Source organism: Scyliorhinus torazame, chromosome 4 (genome assembly GCF_047496885.1).
Source record: "Scyliorhinus torazame isolate Kashiwa2021f chromosome 4, sScyTor2.1, whole genome shotgun sequence".
NCBI lineage: Eukaryota > Metazoa > Chordata > Chondrichthyes > Carcharhiniformes > Scyliorhinidae > Scyliorhinus > Scyliorhinus torazame.
This window is the reverse complement of record NC_092710.1, coordinates 350980810-351002228: the sequence shown is the minus strand read 5'-3', so window position 1 is coordinate 351002228 and position 21419 is coordinate 350980810. Positions and strand designations below refer to the sequence as shown.

General features: G+C 50.8%; 1 protein-coding gene across 1 annotated transcript in view; it reads left to right on the top strand.

The window, feature by feature from the left end:
- LOC140411510 (protein cornichon homolog 3-like) overlaps nt 1–21419 on the top strand; it is a 302547-nt gene that overhangs the window by 208739 nt on the left and 72389 nt on the right. The gene's annotated exons all lie outside the window — the stretch shown is intronic.

The window sequence follows — 21419 nt, the reverse complement described above, 5'->3', positions numbered from 1 at the left end:
CGGTGACTAGTGGTGTGCCTCGGGGCTCTGTGCTGGGACAGCTGGTGACTAGTGGTGTGCCTCAGGGCTCTGTGCTGGGACAGCCGGTGACTAGTGGTGTGCCTCGGGGCTCTGTGCTGGGACAGCCGGTGACTAGTGGTGTGCCTCGGGGGTCTGTGCTGGGACAGCCGGTGACTAGTGGTGTGCCTCGGGGCTCTGTGCTGGGACAGCCGGTGACTAGTGGTGTGCCTCAGGGCTCTGTGCTGGGACAGCCGGTGACTAGTGGTGTGCCTCAGGGCTCTGTGCTGGGACAGCCGGTGACTAGTGGTGTGCCTCGGGGGTCTGTGCTGGGACAGCCGGTGACTAGTGGTGTGCCTCGGGGGTCTGTGCTGGGACAGCCGGTGACTAGCGGTGTGCCTCGGGGCTCTGTGCTGGGACAGCCGGTGACTAGTGGTGTGCCTCGGGGCTTTGTGCTGGGACAGCCGGTGACTAGTGGTGTGCCTCGGGGCTCTGTGCTGGGACAGCTGGTGACTAGTGGTGTGCCTCGGGGCTCTGTGCTGGGACAGCCGGTGACTAGTGGTGTGCCTCGGGGGTCTGTGCTGGGACAGCCGGTGACTAGTGGTGTGCCTCGGGGGTCTGTGCTGGGACAGCTGGTGACTAGTGGTGTGCCTCGGGGCTCTGTGCTGGGACAGCCGGTGACTAGTGGTGTGCCTCGGGGGTCTGTGCTGGGACAGCCGGTGACTAGTGGTGTGCCTCGGGGGTCTGTGCTGGGACAGCTGGTGACTAGTGGTGTGCCTCGGGGGTCTGTGCTGGGACAGCCGGTGACTAGTGGTGTGCCTCGGGGCTCTGTGCTGGGACAGCCGGTGACTAGTGGTGTGCCTCAGGGCTCTGTGCTGGGACAGCCGGTGACTAGTGGTGTGCCTCGGGGCTCTGTGCTGGGACAGCCGGTGACTAGTGGTGTGCCTCGGGGCTCTGTGCTGGGACAGCCGGTGACTAGTGGTGTGCCTCGGGGGTCTGTGCTGGGACAGCCGGTGACTCGTGGTGTGCCTCGGGGCTCTGTGCTGGGACAGCCGGTGACTAGTGGTGTGCCTCGGGGCTCTGTGCTGGGACAGCCGGTGACTAGTGGTGTGCCTCGGGGGTCTGTGCTGGGACCACAATGTACATTAACAATCTGGAAGGAGGAACTGCTAAACTTGCAGATGATACAAGGTATGCAGAGGGACAGGAAGTATTACCACCCCCTACAGGGACAGAGCTGTATAACAGCCACTTCCCCTCCTACACACCTGAGAATGAGCTACTCAGGTGACTAGGGGGCAGAGCTCCCTCCTCATTGGAGGGACTCCCCATAGAACATAAACCCTAATCTGGAAGCAATTCAGGGAAGGAGACCCTGCAGGGAGTGGAGAGTGGAGTGTGGAGAGAGAGTGGAGTGTGGAGTGTGGAGTGTGGAGTGTGGAGTGTGGAGTGTGGAGTGTGGAGTGTGGAGTGTGGAGTGTGGAGTGTGGAGTGTGGAGTGTGGAGTGTGGATGTTGTTCCTCTGTTTAAGAAGGGTAGCAAGGATAATCCCGGGAACTACAGGCCGGTGAGCCTTACTTCAGTGGTAGGGAAATTACTGGAGAGAATTCTTCGAGACAGGATCTACTCCCATTTGGAAGCAAATGGACGTATTAGTGAGAGGCAGCACGGTTTTGTGAAGGGGAGGTCGTGTCTCACTAACTTGATAGAGTTTTTCGAGGAGGTCACTAAGATGATTGATGCAGGTAGGGCAGTAGATGTTGTCTATATGGACTTCAGTAAGGCCTTTGACAAGGTCCCTCATGGTAGACTAGTACAAAAGGTGAAGTCACACGGGATCAGGGGTGAACTGGCAAGGTGGATACAGAACTGGCTAGGCCATAGAAGGCAGAGGGTAGCAATGGAGGGATGCTTTTCTCATTGGAGGGCTGTGACCAGTGGTGTTCCACAGGGATCAGTGCTGGGACCTTTGCTCTTTGTAGTATATATAAATGATTTGGAGGAAAATGTAACTGGTCTGATTAGTAAGTTTGCAGACGACACAAAGGTTGGTGGAATTGCGGATAGCGATGAGGACTGTCAGAGGATACAGCAGGATTTAGATTGTCTGGAGACTTGGGCGGAGAGATGGCAGATGGAGTTTAATCCGGACAAATGTGAGATAATGCATTTTGGAAGGGCTAATGCAGGTAGGGAATATACAGTGAATGGTAGAACCCTCAAGAGTATTGAAAGTCAAAGAGATCTAGGAGTACAGGTCCACAGGTCATTGAAAGGGGCAACACAGGTGGAGAAGGTAGTCAAGAAGGCATACGGCATGCTTGCCTTCATTGGCCGGGGCATTGAGTATAAGAATTGGCAAGTCATGTTGCAGCTGTATAGAACCTTAGTTAGGCCACACTTGGAGTATAGTGTTCAATTCTGGTCGCCACACTACCAGAAGGATGTGGAGGCTTTAGAGAGGGTGCAGAAGAGATTTACCAGAATGTTGCCTGGTATGGAGGGCATAAGCTATGAGGAGCGATTGAATAAACTCGGTTTGTTCTCACTGGAACGAAGGAGGTTGAGGGGCGACCTGATAGAGGTATACAAAATTATGAGGGGCATAGACAGAGTGGATAGTCAGAGGCTTTTCCCCAGGGTAGAGGGGTCAATTACTAGGGGGCATAGGTTTAAGGTGAGAGGGGCAAAGTTTAGAGTAGATGTACGAGGCAAGTTTTTTACGCAGAGGGTAGTGGGTGCCTGGAACTCACTACCGGAGGAGGTAGTGGAAGCAGGGACGATAGGGACATTTAAGGGGCATCTTGACAAATATATGAATAGGATGGGAATAGAAGGATACGGACCCAGGAAGTGTAGAAGATTGTAGTTTAGTCGGGCAGTATGGTCGGCACCGGCTTGGAGGGCCGAAGGGCCTGTTCCTGTGCTGTACATTTCTTTCTTCTTTGTTTGTTGAGTGGAGTGTAGAGAGTGTGGAGTGTGGAGTGATTATTGTGACTAGTGTGGTGATCTCTGTATATCAATATACGTGATCAATATATGCAATGCTAGTACAGACAATTGTACACTGTAGGTCTCACTATCAGGACCTATATTAATAGGTTTCCCGCTCTTTCTGAAGGAGTGTGTATGAGGAGTGCAGACAGAACAGACATAGTAAAGCTAGAGAGAGGAGTTATTCGTTATCAAAGCATTTTATTGTATAATTTAATTAGCTATCTCTGCAATTGTTTCTTTATTTTCCTAGTTGAGTAATTCATAGAATTTACAGTGCAGAAGGAGGCCATTCGGCCCATCGAGTCTGCACTGGCTCTTGGAAAGAGCACCCTACCAAAGGACCGCACCTCCACCCGATCCCCATAACCCAGTAACCCCACCCAACACTAAGGGCAATTTTGGACACTACGGGCAATTTATCATGGCCAATCCACCTAACCTGCACATCTTTGGATTGTGGGAGGAAACCGGAGCACCCGGAGGAAACCCACACAGACACGGGGAGGATGTGCAGACTCCGCACAGGCAGTGACCCCAGCCGGAATCGAACCTGGGACCCTGGAGCTGTGAAGCAATTGTGCTATCCACAATGCTACCGTGCTGCCCTAAGTATTAAGTAAAAGAACTCACAATATTTATTCATATTACTCAATAAATTAGTTTATCTTTACATGAAGACTACTGCTCATTTCAACAACTCGGCTGGTTCAAAAGAGTAATATATGTATTACTTAAGGTAATATAACAACTAGTGTGGAATAAAGTGAGTTGTACCCTATCAGCCTGGCCTCTCGTGGAGCCTCTGCCTCCGTCTACAACACATTGTATTGAGGAAGCAGGGGGGCTGCAGAAGGATTTGGACAGGCTGGGAGAGTGGGCAAAGAAGTGGCAGATAGAATACAATGTGGAAAAGTGTGAGGTTATGCACTTTGGTAGGAAGAATGGAGGCATAGACTATTTTCTAAATGGGAAAAGGCTCAGGAAATCAGAAGCATAAAGTGACTTAGGAGTCCTTGTTCATGATTCTCTTAAGGTTAACGTGCAGATTCAGTTGGCAGTTAGGAAGGCAAATGCAATGTTAGCATTCGTGCCGAGAGGGCTGCAATACAAGACCAGGGATGTACTTCTGAGGCTGTATAAGGCTCCGGTCAGACCCCATTTGGAGTATTGTGAACAGCTTTGGGCCCCGTATCTAAGGAAGGATGTGCTGGCCTTGGAAAGGGTCCAGAGGAGGTTCACAAGAATGATCCCTGGAATGAAGAACTTGTCGTATGAGGAACGTTTGAGGACTCTGGGTTTGTACTCATTGGGAGTTTAGAAGGATGAGAGGGGATCTTAATGAAACTTACAGGATACTGCGAGACCTGGATAGAGTGGGCATGGAGAGGATGTTTCCACTTGTAGGAAAAACTAGAACCAGAGGACACCATGTTAGACTTAAGGGACAATCCTTAAAAACAGAGATGAGGAGGAATTTCTTCAGCCAGAGGGTGGTGAATCTGTGGAACTCTTTGCCGCAGAAGGCTGTGGAGGCCAAATTACTGAGTGTCTTAAAGACAGAGATAGATAGGTTCCTGGTTTATATGTGCAACAGGTGATTAAGAAGGCGAATGGAGTTTTGTCCTTTATTGCTAGAGGGATGGAATTTAAGACTAGGGAGGTTATGCTGCAATCGTATAAGGTGTTAGTGAGGCGACACCGGGAATATTGTGTTCAGTTTTGGTCTCCTTACCTGAGAAAGGACTTACTGGCACTGGAGGGTGTGCAGAGGAGATTCACCAGGTTAATCCCAGAGCTGAGGGGGTTGGATTACGAGGAGCGGTTGAGTAGACTGGGGTTATACTATTTGGAATTTCGAAGGATGCAGGGGATCTTATAGAAACATATAAAATTATGAAGGGAATAGATAGGATAGATGCGGGCAGGTTGTTTCCTCTGGCGGGGAAAGGGGGAAGTAGATTAGGACTGAGTTTAGAAGGAACTTCTTCACCCAAAGGATTGTGAACCTGTGGAATTCCCTGCCTAGTGAAGCAGTTGAGGCTACCTTGTTGAATATTTTTGAGGCAAAGATGGATAGATTTAAAAAGTTTTTTTTTAGAGTACCCAATTATTTTATTCCAATTAAGGGGCAATTTTGCATGGCCAATCCACCTAACCTGCACATCTTTTTGGGTTGTGGGGGTGAACCCCATGCAGACACGGGGAGAACGTAATAGATTTTTGAACAGTAAAGGAATGGGCAGCACGGTAGCATTGTGGATAGCACAATTGCTTCACAGCTCCAGGGTCCCAGGTTCGATTCCGGCTTGGGTCACTGTCTGTGCGGAGTCTGCACGTTCCCCCCGTGTCTGCTTGGGTTTCCTCCGGGTGCTCCAGTTTCCTCCCACATTCCAAAGTCCAAAGATGTGCAGGTTAGGTGGATTGGCCATGCTAAATTGCCCTTCGTGTCCAAAATTGCCCTTAGTGTTGGGTGAGGTAACTGGGTTATGGGGATAGGGTGGAGGTGTGAGGTTGGGAAGGGTGCTCTTTCCAAGAGCCGGTGTAGACTCGATGGGCTGAATGGCCTCCTTCTGCACTGTAAATTCTATGTATCTATGAATAAAGGATTATGGTGTTCGGGCCGGAAAGTGGAGTTGAGTCCACAAAAAGATCAGCCATGATCTCATTGAATGGCGGAGCAGGCTCGAGGGGCCAGATGGCCTACTCCTGTTCCTACTTCTTATGTTCTTTTGTGCCTCAGAAGCCCGTCCACTACTTTCACCCACCGAGGTGTTTCTCTGCGCTGGTGGAGGGTGGGGTGACCATCGTGCCACATAGATGGTGGCATCCGGACTTCTGGTGTCGGGGCTATGCTGAGAAGTCACACATCAGGTGGCTCTCATCCCGGGAAACTGAAAGATAGGCTCTTTTTGCCCCAAACGGCTGCAAACGGTACAAATATCCCCATCAGGGTAGTCACCTGGAATGTCAGGGGGCTTAACGGCCCAGTGAAGAGATCCAGAGTATTCACCCACCTGAAAAGTATGAGAGCCGACATAGTCTTCCTCCTCGAGACCCACCTGAGGGAGATGGAGCGACTGTGGCTAAGGAAGGGCTGGGTGGGACAGACCTACCATTCCTGCTACGGGACGAGGGCCAGGGGGGTAGCCATACTGCTAAATAAGAGGACGATGGACTTCCGGGTGTGGCGATGACCAGCTGAGTCGCACGTTTCGGCAGCTCCCTGTGAAACGGACTTTTGGGCTCTTGATAGGAGCCCCAACGGCAATTTTGACGGCTAACTACACCGTGCGGTAAACCAGAAGGGAATCCCCCCTGGATACGGATGGAAAAAGGAGGAGAAAGTGGCCGGATTGCAGTGGATCCTTTAGAACAGCGGCAAGGAAGGCAAGCAAAAACCAAGATGGCGTCGGAAGGTGGCAGTTTTTTTTTTTGAATAAATATTTTATTGAAAATTTTTGGTCAACCAACACAGTACATTGTGCATCCTTTACACAACATTATAACAATACAGATAATAATGACCTTTTTTATATAAACAAAAAACAACAAATAAATAAATATTAAATAACAAAAATGAAAACTAGCCCTAATTGGCAACTGCCTTGTCACAGGCTATACCCCCCCCCCATCCCTCCTCCCCCCCCCCCCCCCCCCCCCCAAGTCCTGGGCTGCTGCTGCTGCCTTCTTTTTTCCCCCATCTATCTTTCCGCAAGATATTCGACGAACGGTTGCCACCGCCTGGTGAACCCTTGAGCCGACCCCCTTAGGACGAACTTAATCCGCTCTAGCTTTATGAACCCCGCCATATCATTTATCCAGGTCTCCACCCCCGGGGGCTTGGCTTCTTTCCACATTAGCAATATCCTGCGCCGGGCTACTAGGGACGCAAAGGCCAAAACATCGGCCTCTCTCGCCTCCTGCACTCCCGGCTCTTGTGCAACCCCAAATATAGCCAACCCCCAGCTTGGTTCGACCCGGACTCCTACTACTTTTGAAAGCGCCTTTGTCACCCCCACCCAAAACCCCTGTAGTGCCGGGCATGACCAAAACATATGGGTATGATTCGCTGGGCTTCTCGAGCACCTCGCACACCTATCCTCCACCCCAAAAAATTTACTGAGCCGTGTTCCAGTCATATGTGCCCTGTGTAATACCTTAAACTGAATCAGGCTTAGCCTGGCGCACGAGGACGACGAGTTTACCCTGCTTAGGGCATCTGCCCACAGCCCCTCCTCGATCTCCTCCCCTAGCTCTTCTTCCCATTTCCCTTTTAGTTCGTCCACCATAGTCTCCCCTTCGTCCCTCATTTCCCTATATATATCCGACACCTTACCATCCCCCACCCATTTCTTTGAGATGACTCTGTCCTGCACCTCTTGTGTCGGGAGCTGCGGGAATTCCCTCACCTGTTGCCTCGCAAAAGCCCTCAATTGCATGTACCTGAATGCATTCCCTTGGGGCAACCCATATTTCTCGGTCAGCGCTCCCAGACTTGCGAACTTCCCGTCCACAAATAGATCTTTCAGTTGCGTTATTCCTGCTCTTTGCCACATTCCATATCCCCCATCCATTCCCCCCGGGGCAAACCTATGGTTGTTTCTTATCGGGGACCCCCCCAATGCTCCGGTCTTTCCCCTATGTCGTCTCCACTGTCCCCAAATCTTCAGTGTAGCTACCACCACCGGGCTTGTGGTGTAGTTCCTCGGTGAGAACGGCAATGGGGCTGTCACCATAGCCTGCAGGCTGGTCCCCCTACAGGACGCCCTCTCTAATCTCTTCCACGCCGCTCCCTCCTCCTCTCCCATCCACTTACTCACCATTGAAATATTAGCGGCCCAATAATACTCACTTAGGCTCGGTAATGCCAGCCCCCCCCTATCCCTACTACGCTGTAAGAATCCCTTCCTCACTCTCGGAGTCTTCCCGGCCCAAACAAAACCCATGATGCTCTTTTCTATCCTTTTAAAAAAGCCTTCGTGATCACCACCGGGAGGCACTGAACTACAAAGAGGAATCTCGGGAGGACCACCATCTTAACCGCCTGCACCCTCCCTGCCATTGACAGTGCTACCATATCCCATCTCTTGAAATCTTCCTCCATCTGTTCCACCAACCGCGTTAAATTTAGCCTGTGCAATGTGCCCCAATTCTTAGCTATCTGGATCCCCAGGTAACGAAAGTCTCTTGTTACCTTCCTCAACGGTAGGTCTTCTATTTCTCTACTCTGCTCCCCTGGATGCACCACAAACAGCTCACTCTTCCCCATGTTCAATTTATACCCTGAAAAATCCCCAAACTCCCCAAGTATCCGCATTATTTCTGGCATCCCCTCCGCCGGATCCGCCACATATAGTAGCAGATCATCCGCATATAAAGATACCCGGTGTTCTTCTCCTCCCCTAAGTATTCCCCTCCATCTCTTGGAACCTCTCAGCGCTATCGCCAGGGGCTCAATCGCCAGTGCAAACAGTAATGGGGACAGAGGACATCCCTGCCTTGTCCCTCTATGGAGCCGAAAATATGCCGATCCCCGTCCATTCGTGACCACACTCGCCACTGGGGCCCTATACAACAGCTGCACCCATCTAACATACCCCTCTCCAAAACCAAATCTCCTCAACACCTCCCACAGATAATCCCATTCCACTCTATCAAATGCTTTCTCGGCATCCATCGCCACTACTATCTCCGTTTCACCCTCTGGTGGGGCCATCATCATTACCCCTAACAGCCTCCGTATATTCGTGTTCAGCTGTCTCCCCTTCACAAACCCAGTTTGGTCCTCGTGAACCACCCCCGGGACACATTCCTCTATTCTCATTGCCATTACCTTGGCCAGGACCTTGGCATCCACATTTAGGAGGGAAATTGGTCTGTAGGACCCGCATTGTAGCGGATCCTTTTCCTTCTTTAAGAGAAGCGATATCGTTGCTTCAGACATAGTCGGGGGCAGTTGTCCCCTTTCCTTTGCCTCGTTAAAGGTCCTCGTCAGTACCGGGGCGAACAAGTCCAAATACTTTCTGTAAAATTCAACTGGGAATCCGTCCGGTCCCGGGGCCTTTCCCGTCTGCATGTTCCTAATTCCTTTCACCACTTCTTCTACCGTGATCTGTGCTCCCAGTCCCACCCTTTCCTGCTCTTCCACCTTGGGAATTTCCAGCCGATCCAAAAAATCCATCATTCTCTCCCTCCCATCCGGGGGTTGAGCTTCATACAATTTTTTATAAAATGTCTTGAACACTTCATTCACTCTCTCCGCCCCCCGCTCCATCTCCCCTTCCTCATCCCTCACTCCCCCTATTTCCCTCGCTGCTCCCCTTTTCCTCAATTGGTGTGCCAGCAATCTGCTCGCCTTCTCCCCATATTCATACTGTACACCCTGCGCCTTCCTCCATTGTGCCTCTGCAGTGCCTGTAGTCAGCAAGTCAAATTCCACATGCAGCCTTTGCCTTTCCCTGTACAGTCCCTCCTCCGGTGCTTCCGCATATTGTCTGTCTACCCTCAAAAGTTCTTGCAGCAACCGCTCCCGTTCCTTACTCTCCTGCTTCCCTTTATGTGCCCTTATTGATATCAGCTCCCCCCTAACCACCGCCTTCAACGCCTCCCAGACCACTCCCACCTGAACCTCCCCATTGTCATTGAGTTCCAAGTATTTTTCAATACATCCCCTCACCTTTAGGCACACCCCCTCATCCGCCATTAGTCCCATGTCCATTCTCCAGGGTGGGCGCCCTCCTGTTTCCTCCCCTATCTCCAAGTCTACCCAGTGTGGGGCATGATCCGAAATGGCTATAGCCGTATATTCCGTTCCCCTCACCTTCAGGATCAATGCCCTACCCAACACAAAAAAGTCTATGCGCGAATAGACTTTATGGACATAGGAGAAAAACGAGAACTCCTTACTCCTAGGTCTACTAAATCTCCACCAGTCCACACCTCCCATCTGCTCCATAAAATCCTTAAGCACCTTGGCTGCTGCCGGCCTCCTACCAGTCCTGGACTTCGACCTATCCAGCCTTGGTTCCAACACCGTGTTAAAGTCTCCCCCCATTATCAGCTTTCCCGTCTGTAGGTCCGGGATGCGTCCGAGCATTCGCCTCATTAAGTTGGCATCATCCCAGTTCGGGGCATACACGTTTACCAAAACCACCATCTCTCCCTGTAATTTGCCACTCACCATCACGTATCTGCCCCCGTTATCCACCACTATAGTCTTTGCCTCGAACATTACCCGCTTCCCCACTAATATAGCCACCCCCCTGTTTTTCGCATCCAGCCCCGAATAGAACACCTGCCCCACCCATCCTTTACGCAGCCTAACCTGGTCTATCAGTTTCAGGTGCGTTTCCTGTAATATAACCACATCTGCTTTAAGTTTCTTAAGGTGTGCGAGTACTCGTGCCCTCTTTATCGGCCCGTTGAGCCCTCTCACGTTCCACGTGATCAGCCGAGTTGGGGGGCTTCCCCCCCCCCCCCCCCCCCCCCCCCCCCCCCCCTTGTCGGTTAGCCATCATCTTTTTCCAGCTTCTCACCCAGTTCCCACGCAGCTGTATCTCCCCCAGGCGGTGCCCCCCCCGCCCATCCTTTCCCGTACCCACTCCCCCCTTTCCCCAGCAGCAGCAACCCAGTAATTCCCCCCTCCCACCCCCCCCGCTAGACCCCCCGCTAGCGTAATTACTCCCCCCATGTTGCTCCCAGAAGTCAGCAAACTCTGGCTGACCTCGGCTTCCCCCCGTGACCACGGCTCGCACCGTGCGACGCCCCCTCCTTCCTGCTTCTCTATTCCCGCCATAATTATCATAGCGCGGGAACCAAGCCCGCGCCTCTCCCTCGGCCCCGCCTCCCATGGCCAACGCCCCATCTCCTCTCCCTCCCCACCTCCCCCCATCACCACCTGTGGGTGGGAGGGGGGGGGGGGGGGTAGGAAGCCCCCCAACCCGGCTGATCACGTGGAACGTGAGAGGGCTGAACGGGCTGATAAAGAGGGCACGGGTACTCGCACACCTTAAGAAACTTAAGGCAGATGTGGTTATGTTACAGGAAACGCACCTGAAACTGATAGATCAGGTTAGGCTACGCAAAGGATGGGTGGGGCAGGTGTTCCATTCGGGGCTAGATGCGAAAAACAGGGGGGTGGCTATATTAGTGGGGAAGCGGGTAATGTTCGAGGCAAAGACTATTGTGGCGGATAACGGGGGCAGATACGTGATGGTGAGTGGCAAACTACAGGGGGAGACGGTGGTTTTGGTAAACGTATATGCCCCGAACTGGGATGATGCCAATTTTATGAGGCGGATGCTAGGACGCATTCCGGACCTAGAGATGGGAAAGCTGATAATGGGGGGAGATTTTAATACGGTGTTGGAACCAGGGCTGGATAGGTCGAAGTCCAGGACTGGAAGGAGGCCGGCAGCAGCCAAGGTACTTAAAGATTTTATGGAGCAGATGGGAGGTGTAGACCCGTGGAGATTTAGCAGACCTAGGAGTAAGGAGTTCTCGTTTTTCTCCTATGTCCATAAAGTCTACTCGTGAATAGACTTTTTTGTGCTGGGAAGGGCGTTGATCCCGAAGGTGAGGGGAACGGAGTATACGGCTATAGCCATTTCGGATCACGCTCCACACTGGGTAGACTTGGAGATAGGGGAGGAAACAGGAGGGCTCCCACCCTGGAGAATGGACATGGGACTAATGGCAGATGAGGGGGTGTGTCTAAGGGTGAGGGGGTGCATTGAAAAGTACTTGGAGATCAATGATAATGGGGAGGTCCAGGTGGGAGTGGTCTGGGAGGCGTTGAAGGCGGTGGTTAGAGGGGAGCTGATATCAATAAGGGCACATAAAGGGAAGCAGGAGAGTAAGGAACGGGAGCGGTTGCTGCAAGAACTTTTGAGGGTGGACAGACAATATGCGGAAGCACCGGAGGAGGGACTGTACAGGGAAAGGCAAAGGCTACATGTAGAATTTGACTTGCTGACTACGGGCACTGCAGAGGCACAATGGAGGAAGGCACAGGGTGTACAGTACGAATATGGGGAGAAGGCGAGCAGGTTGCTGGCACACCAATTGAGGAAAAGGGGAGCAGCGAGGGAAATAGGGGGAGTGAGGGATGTGGAAGGAGAGATGGAGCGGGGAGCGGAGAGAGTGAATGGAGTGTTCAAGACATTTTATAAAAAATTATATGAAGCTCAACCCCCGGATGGGAGGGAGAGAATGATGGGCTTCTTGGATCGGCTGGAATTTCCCAAGGTGGAAGAGCAGGAAAGGGTGGGACTGGGAGCACAGATCGAGGTAGAAGAAGTGGTGAAAGGAATTAGGAGCATGCAGGCGGGAAAGGCCCCGGGACCGGATGGATTCCCAGTCGAATTCTATGGAAAATATGTGGACTTGCTCGCCCCGGTATTGACGAGGACCTTTAATGAGGCAAAGGAAAGGGGACAACTGCCCCCGACTATGTCTGAAGCAACAATATCGCTTCTCTTAAAGAAGGAAAAGGACCCGCATAGCGGGTCCTATAGACCTATTTCCCTCCTAAATGTAGATGCCAAGATCCTGGCCAAGGTAATGGCAATGAGAATAGAGGAATGTGTCCCGGGGGTGGTCCACGAGGACCAAACTGGGTTTGTGAAGGGGAGACAGCTGAACACGAATATACGGAGGCTGTTAGGGGTAATGATGATGGCCCCACCAGAGGGGGAAACGGAGATAGTAGTGGCGATGGATGCCGAGAAAGCATTTGATAGAATGGAGTGGGATTATTTGTGGGAGGTGTTGAGGAGATTTGGTTTTGGAGAGGGGAATGTTAGATGGGTGCAGCTGTTGTATAGGGCCCCGATGGCGAGCGTGGTCACGAATGGACGGGGATCTGCATATTTTCGGCTCCATAGCGGGACAAGGCAGGGATGCCCTCTGTCCCCATTATTGTTTGCACTGGCGATTGAGCCCCTGGCGATAGCGTTGAGGGGTTCCAAGAAGTGGAGGGGAGTACTTAGAGGAGGAGAAGAACACCGGGTATCTTTGTATGCGGATGATTTGCTACTATACGTGGCAGACCCGGCGGAGGGGATGCCAGAAATAATGCGGATACTTGGGGAGTTTGGGGATTTTTCAGGGTATAAATTGAACATGGGGAAAAGTGAGTTGTTTGTGGTGCATCCAGGGGAGCAGAGTAGAGAAATAGAGGACCTACCGTTGAGGAAGGTAACAAGGGACTTTCGTTACCTGGGGATCCAGATAGCCAAGAATTGGGGCACATTGCATAGGTTAAATTTAACGCGGTTGGTGGAACAAATGGAGGAGGATTTCAAGAGATGGGATATGGTGTCCCTGTCACTGGCAGGGAGGGTGCAGGCGGTTAAGATGGTGGTCCTCCCGAGATTCCTCCTTGTGTTTCAGTGCCTCCCGGTGGTGATCACGAAGGCTTTTTTTAAAAGGATTGAAAAGAGCATCATGGGTTTTGTGTGGGCCGGGAAGACCCCGAGAGTGAGGAAGGGATTCTTACAGCTGTGGTAGTATGTATGTTTGGGGGTCATGTGGGACTGGAAGCCCTAATGTCATTGGGAGAGGAGGAGGGAGCGGCGTGGAAGAGATTAGAGAGGGCGTCCTGTAGGGGGACCAGCCTACAGGCTATGGTGACAGCCCCATTGCCGTTCTCACCGAGGAACTACACCACAAGCCCGGTGGTGGTGGCTACACTGAAGATTTGGGGGACAGTGGAGACGGCATAGGGGAAAGACTGGAGCCTTGGGGGGGTCCCCGATAAGAAACAACCATAGGTTTGCCCCGGGGGGAATGGATGGGGGATATGGAATGTGGCAAAGAGCAGGTATAACGCAACTGCTCTCCACATCTGTTTGTGGATGGGAAGTTCGCGAGTCTGGGAGCGCTGACCGAGAAATATGGGTTGCCCCAAGGGAATGCATTCAGGTATATGCAACTGAGGGCATTTGCGAGGCAACAGGTGAGGGAATTCCCGCAGCTCCCGACACAAGAAGTGCAGGACAGAGTGATCTCAAAGACATGGGTGGGGGGATGGTAAGGTGTCAGATATATATAGGGAAATGAGGGACGAAGGGGAGACTATGGTAGATGAACTAAAAGGGAAGTGGGAAGAAGAGCTGGGGAGGAGATCGAGGAGGGGCTGTGGGCAGATGCCCTAAGCAGGGTAAACTCGTCGTCCTCGTGTGCCAGGCTAAGCCTGATTCATTTTGAGGTATTACACAGGGCGCATATGACTGGAGCACGGCTCAGTAAATTTTTTGGGATGGAGGATAGGTGTGCGAGGTGCTCGAGAAGCCCAGCGAATCATACCCATATGTTTTGGTCATGCCCGGCACTACAGGGTTTTGGATGGGGGCGACAAAGGTTCGTCGAATACCTTGCAGAAAGATAGATGGAATGGAAAAAAGAAGGCAGCAGCAGCAGCCCAGGATCGGGGAGGAGGTGGGGGGGGGGGGGGGGGGGGGGGAGGAGGAACCAGAAGGACTCTCAGGGTTGTTAATATATACTGTATAATATGTATAGGTCGTTGCGACAGATAATTATATATTGGACTGTTAAATTATATTTTTGGAGAGTGTTACTTGTGATAATGCAGTTGCCAATTAGGGTTAGTTTTCATTTTTGTTATTTATTATTTATTCATTTTTTGTTTATAAAATAGGTCATTGTTATTTGTGTTGTTATAATATTGTGTAAAGGATGCACAATGTACTGTGTTGGTTGACCAAAAATTTTCAATAAAATATTTATAAAAAACAAAATAAGAGGACGATGTTCACGCCGACAGAGATGGTTAGGGACCCAGTGGGACGTTACGTCATGGTCAGCGCTGCCCAAGTACTGGTGAACGCTCCCAACTGGGTCGACATGGAGTTTATAAAGAAGACCTTGGCAGAAATCCCCGACATAGCTACGCACCAACGCACCAACTGATCATGGGGGGGAACGTTAACTGTGTACAGGACCCACGGACAGAGACGTCGAACCCCAAACGGGAAATTCCTCCAACATGGCAAAGAACGCAGCCTATTCATGGGGCGATGGACCCATGGAGTCTCACCCACCCAGGGGAGAAGGAGTTCTCCTTCTTCTCCCAAGTACATAACGCCTATTCATGGATCGACTGTGGGTGGCGCGGTGGCACAGTAGTTAGCACTGCTACCTCACAGCTCCAGGGACCCAGGTTCAATTCCGTCCTCAGGTGACTGTGTGGAGTTTGCATGTTCTCCCCGTGTGTGCGTGGGTTTCCTCCGGGTGCTCCGGTTTCCTCCCACAGTCCAAAGACGTGCAGGTTAGGTGGATTGGCCGTGTTAGATTGCCCTTAGTGTCCAAAAAGGTTAGGTGGGGTTACTGGGTTACGGGGATAGGGTGGAGGTGTGGGGTGCTCTTTCCAAGGGTCGGTGCAAACTTGATGGGCTGAATGGCCTCCTTCTGCACTGTAAATTTTATGTCTATGTCTAAATTCTGTTCTGGTTATTAGTGATATCCTCGTCTATGGCCTGTGACATTTTCTCGCAAAAAGTCCTGTTGGTCAGGATGGCCATGTCCAGCCTCCCTGTTTCCACAGCCTGGAGAGCATGGCCTATCTCCAACCTCTCATCCATATAGTGTGGAGCATGGTCGGAGATTACGTTCGCAGAGTATTCTACCCTTACTAGCCCAGGAAGCACCGTTTTCCCCACTACAAGGAAGTCATAGGATCATAGAATCATAGAATTTACCGTTACAATTTAAAACCCACGCAGACACGGGGAGAACGTGCAGACTCCGCACAGTGACTCAAGCCGGGAATCGAACCTCGGACCCTGGAGCTGTGAAGCTAACCACTGTGCTACCGTGCCGCCCAGCACGGGGAGGTCTCACCCTCCACGCACCTGGAGGCACTGAAGGCTGTGATCAGGAGTGAAATTATTGCTTACAAAGCAGGAAGGGACAGGGAAGAGAGGGTGGCTAGGCAACAGCTGGTCGACTCCTGATTGGAGGTAGACCGGTGGTACTCCGAGGTCTCGACCGTGGAGCTCTTGGCAGAGAGGAAAAAGTTACAAAAGTTACCTGCTCTCCATGAGGAAAGCAGTGCACCAATGCCGCCAGGCACAGGGGACCCTGTACGAGCGCGGAGACAAGGCTAGCTGCCTGCTGGTTCACCAATTGAGAAAGCAGGCAGCCACGAGGGAAATAGCACCGATCAGGCACAGCAGAGGCAGATTAGGAGCCGAACTGGACAAGGTCAACAAAGCATTTGAGGCCTTATACCAGGGGCTGTACACCTTAGAACCCCCAGCAGGGGACTCGGGGATGAAACAGTTCCACGATTGACTGGACATGCCAGTGGTCGTAGCAACACCCCAGTCGTGGAACCAACTGTGACAGCACTTCGGGCTAACCAAAATGTCTGACTTGGCCCCATCTGCAACCACAGGTTCACGCCAGCAGCAATGAATGCCACCTTCAGAAGGTACAGACAGGATGGGGGAACACTGACAGTTAGGGACTTCTACACCAACAGCAAACTGATGACAAACAATTCCAGCTGACAGGTTGGGGTGGGGGTGTGGGGGGTGTGGAGGAGAGAACGACAATCACTGCTAGGGGATCTACTGGACACGGACATCCTAGGGAAAGGGAACTGCGGTGACATGTATGGGCAACTATTAAGGGGAGCTAACACCCAGCTCGACGAGACGAGAGAAAAATAGGAGGAGGACTTGGGGTTTGAAATAGGGTGGGGAATCTGGAGGGAAGCACTGCACAGGGTCAACTCCACCTCCACATGCGCAAGGCTAAGCCAGTGCAGCTAAAAGTGGTACACTGAGCCCACGTTACCAGACCCCAAAGGAGCACGTTCTTCCCGGAGGTGGAGGACAGATGTGAACGGTGCCAAGGAGGTGCCAAGGAGGTCCGGCCAACCATGCCCACATGTTCTGGTCTTGTCCCAGACTTGTTAAGTTTTGCACAGCCTTCTTCGAGGCAATGTCCAAGGTGATGGAGATGAGGGTGAAGCCTTGCCCAAGAATGGCAGCCTTCGTAATATCAGCCAGATCTCTTCATGGGGAGGAGGGCCGATGCCCTTGCCTTTGCCTCCCTGATCACCGTTGGAGAATCCTGCTCGCTTGGCGACCAGCAGCACTACCCAAAGCTACAGACTGTTTGACCTATCGGAATTTCTCCAGATGGAGAAAATTAAATTTGCCATCTGAGGGTTGGAAGAGTGCTTCCACAAAATGTGGGAGCCATTCATTTGGTTGTTCCGAGACCTGTTTGTAGCCATCAACTAGGAAGCCATCCAGGGTGTTCTTTTGGGAGGCATGGGGAGGGGGGCCAGCAACACCAGCTGGAGATCCTGTGGGAGAAAGGACAGGTGGTCAGTGAGAGGGAAGGATCACCTTGCTGGATGAACAATTCACGGGTAATAGGTCATCTGGGTGGGGGCCCATTGACCCTCACCTCTGCGGCGTAGGTCAGGCCGGATGTCTATGACCAGTCTGTCCTCGGCCATCCCCTCGACCTCCGGGGCTTGTTCCTCGTAAGGGGGTGAGGACAATGAGGTCCGGCAACCCACCGCCCATCTGGGCCCTTGCCTGCTAATTGTGTGCCAACTTCTCCTGCGGAGACACGGGAGGGGGGGGGGGGCAATACTGCCGGGCATGGGTGGGGCGTGCTAGTGGATGCCAGGGTGGGCACGGCTGACAAAGGGGCATCTGGACTCGGAACGTTAGCTCTTTTCTCTCCTTGCAGATTCCACCAGTCCTGCTGAGATTTTCCAGCATTTTCTCTTTTGGTTTCAGATTCCAGCATCCGCAGTAATTTGCTTTTATCCAGTAGAAATACAGGTCGTACTTATCAAGGTCCCACCTTCTTCTCTTGCCCTGGCTCCCGGTTCCATTCGATGACCTGGTCTCCAATCAGCTTTCTTCCCGTAGCACCTCTTTCCACACTTCACTGAACTCCCTTACACACCAAACTCCAATGGAAGCACTCCAACGCAGCGCGAAGCAGCGCTCTGGTGCAGAGCAGTGCTGCATTGTCAGAGGTCTTTCATCGTCTGAATGAGACATTAAATGGAGATTCTTGCGTACCCACTCAAGTGGATGTAAAGGATTATGTGGGTGAGGTTGTGTGTGGTGCTTGCTGGTGTGTTCTTCGTCCCTTTCCTGGAAGCTCTGAATTCTCACGGGAGACAGTCCATTTCAGACAGAACTTTTCTCAAGTTGGCCTGCTGCATGGAATCCCCAAGTTTTTTTTATTATTCGTTCAGGGGATCTGGGTGTCGCCGGCTGAGTGAACAGTTATTGTCCATCCCTAATGGCCCTTGGACTGAGTGGTTGGCTAGGTCATTTCAGAGGGCATTTAACAGTCAGCCACATTGCTGTGGGTCTGGAGTCACGTGTAGGCCAGACCGGGTAAGGACGGCAGATTTCCTTCCCTAAAGGGCATTCGTGAACCAGATGGACTTTTACAACACTCAACAATGGTTTCATGGTCATCATTAGACTTTTAGCAAATTCAAATGTCACCATCGACCGTGGTGGGATTCGAACCGGGTTCCCAGAGCATTATCCTGGATCTCTGGATTACCAGTCCAGTGACAATACTACTACACCACTGCCTCCCCGGCGGCGGCAGATCTCACAGCGCAGAAGGAGAAGCCACTCGGGCACTGCCCTGTACCAGGGCCAGCTCTGATCCCATTCTTGGCTCTTTTCCTTTGCATTTTTCCTTTAATTCTCACCTTCAACAGCAATTTGTGAAACGGGATTGGATGTTTGCAGGTGCTGAAAGGCATCTCGGAGACAGACATCATTGAAGAGCGCGTTTGCACCTGCAATAACTTCAGGATGAGGGATGGGAGATAATCGGTGGAGTTGGGCAGAGAGAGTAAAGATAATAATAACAAGGAGGCTTACGTTAACACGGCAATGAGGTTACTGTGAAAATCTCAGTAATGTGGCGGCCTCTGCTTCACAATAATTCCAGTTTGAATATTTCAGCACCCAGCTGTTTATTTGTGACTAAAACACACAGACAACAGGTGTAAATCCACAGGACATTGCCAGATAATTATCGACAATGAGTGAAGTCAAAATAACGTGGAGTCATGGTGTGAATGGTAATATCATGGTCACGTTTCTGAGAGAATAAATAATCCAGAGAATGAGTTCAAAACCTACCAGGGTAGTTAGAGTTTGAATTAAAAAATCTTCAAATAATCAGCTGGCATCAGCAGGGTTGATGGCGAAGCTATCATCAAAAACTCATTTATGTGGATTTGTGTATTTAATCACACAAATACTTGTCTGAGGGCGTCTCTCTGGATGTGTGTGTCTGTTGTGCTAATATGAAATGAAAATGAAATGAAAATCGCTTATTGTCACAAGTAGGCTTCAAATGAAGTTACTGTGAAAAGCCCCTAGTCGCCACATTCCGGCGCCTGTTCGGGGAGGCTGGTACGGGAATTGAACCGTGTTGCTGGCCTGCCTTGGTCTGCTTTAAAAGCCAGCAATTTAGTCCTGTGCTAAACAGCCCCTGTTGAAGGAATATCTCCTTCTTGGAGGCATTCGCTTTCTAATCAGATCTCCATGAAATTGCCATATTGGTTTTTCCCGCCATTAAAGGGACTCTATCAATGCAAGTTATGTCAGGTCAGGGTTTACATTCCACCATGATAGTTGGTGGAATTTAAATTCAGTTAATAAATCTGAAATTGAAAGCTCGCCTCAGTAATGGCAACCAGGAAGCCATTGTCGATTGTTGTCAAAACCCATCTCGTTCATTAATGTCCTTTATTGAAGGCAACCTTCCTTACCTGGCCTGGCCTATATATGACCCCAGACCCACAGCTATGCGGTTGACTCTTAACTGCCCTTTGAAATGGCCTCATGAGCCACTCAGATCAAGGACAATTCGGGATGGGAAACACATTCTGACTTTCCCAGGGAATCTCACTTCCCAGGAAATAATGCGGAAACATACTTGATGTTTGTGTCCGTGTATATATCTGTCTGCATGTATCTTTCTAAGTTTGTATATCTGTGTGTACATCTAGTTAAGTGTTTTTCTGAGTGTAGGTACCTGTGTGTACACATCAATCTGAATATGTTTTATAATTAATTCATGGATGTGGGTGTTGCTGCCTAGGCCAGCAGTTAATGCCCATCGTTAATTGCCCTTGAGAACAGTAAGAAGTCTTACAACATCAAGTTAAAGTCCAACAGGTTTATTTGGAATCACTAGCTTTCGGAGTGTAGCTCCTTCATCAGGTGAGTGAAGAGGTAGGTTCCACAAACGCAGCATATATAGAAAAAGTCAATGATGCAAGATGATACTTTGAATGTGAATCTTTGCAGGTAATTAAGTCAATAGAGGTCTAGATGGTGTGACTGGAGAGAGCGATAATCACAGGTTAAAGAGGTGTGAATTGTCTCACTTGCTGCGAGTGCTGGATAGTTTTGTCCCACTGAGACGAGGAAGGAATGGTAAGGTGAAGGAGCCTTGGATGACAAGATAAGTGAAGCTTCTAGTTAAGAGGAAGAAGGAAGCTTACGTAAGGTTGAGGAAGCAAAGATCGGGCATGGCTCTAGAGGGTTACAAGGTAGCCAGGAAGGAACTCAAAAATGGACTTAGGAGAGCTAGAAGGGGGCATCAAAAAACCCTGGTGGGAAGGATTAGGGAAAACCCCAAGGCGTTCTACACTAATGTGGGAAAGAAGAGGATGATCAGAATGAGAGTAGGGCCAATCAGGGATAGTGGAAGGGAACTTGTGCCTAGAATCTGAGGAGATGGGGGAGGCCCTAAATGAACACTTTGCTTCAGTATTCACTGGAGAGAGGGACGTTGTTGCTCGTGAGAACAGCATGAACCAGGTTAATAGACTCGAACAGGTTGATATTAAGAAGGAGGATGTGCTAGAAATTTTGAAAAGCATCCGGGTAGATAAGTCCCCTGGGCCTGACGGGATATACCCAAGGTTACTACGGGAAGCGAGGGAGGAGATTGCTGCGCCGTTGGCGACAATCTTTGCGTCCTCACTCTCCACTGGAGTAGTACTGGATGATTGGAGGAAGGCGAATGTTGTTCCCCTGTTCAAGAAAGGAAAGAGGGAAATCCCTGGGAATTACAGATCAGTCAGTCTTCCAGCAAAATGCTGGAAAGGTTTCTGGAAGATAGGATTTATGATTATTTAGAAAAACAAAGTATGATCAAAGATAGTCAGCATGGCTTTGTGAGGGGCAGGTCATGCCTCACAAGCCTCATTGAATTCTTTGAGGATGTGACGAGACACATTGATGAAGGTCGGGCAGTGGATGTGGTGTATATGGATTTCAGTAAGGCATTTGATAAGGTTCCCCATGGTAGGCTCATTCAGAAAGTTAGGGGGCATGGGATACAGGGAAATTTGTCTGTCTGGATACAGAATTGGCTGGCACGGT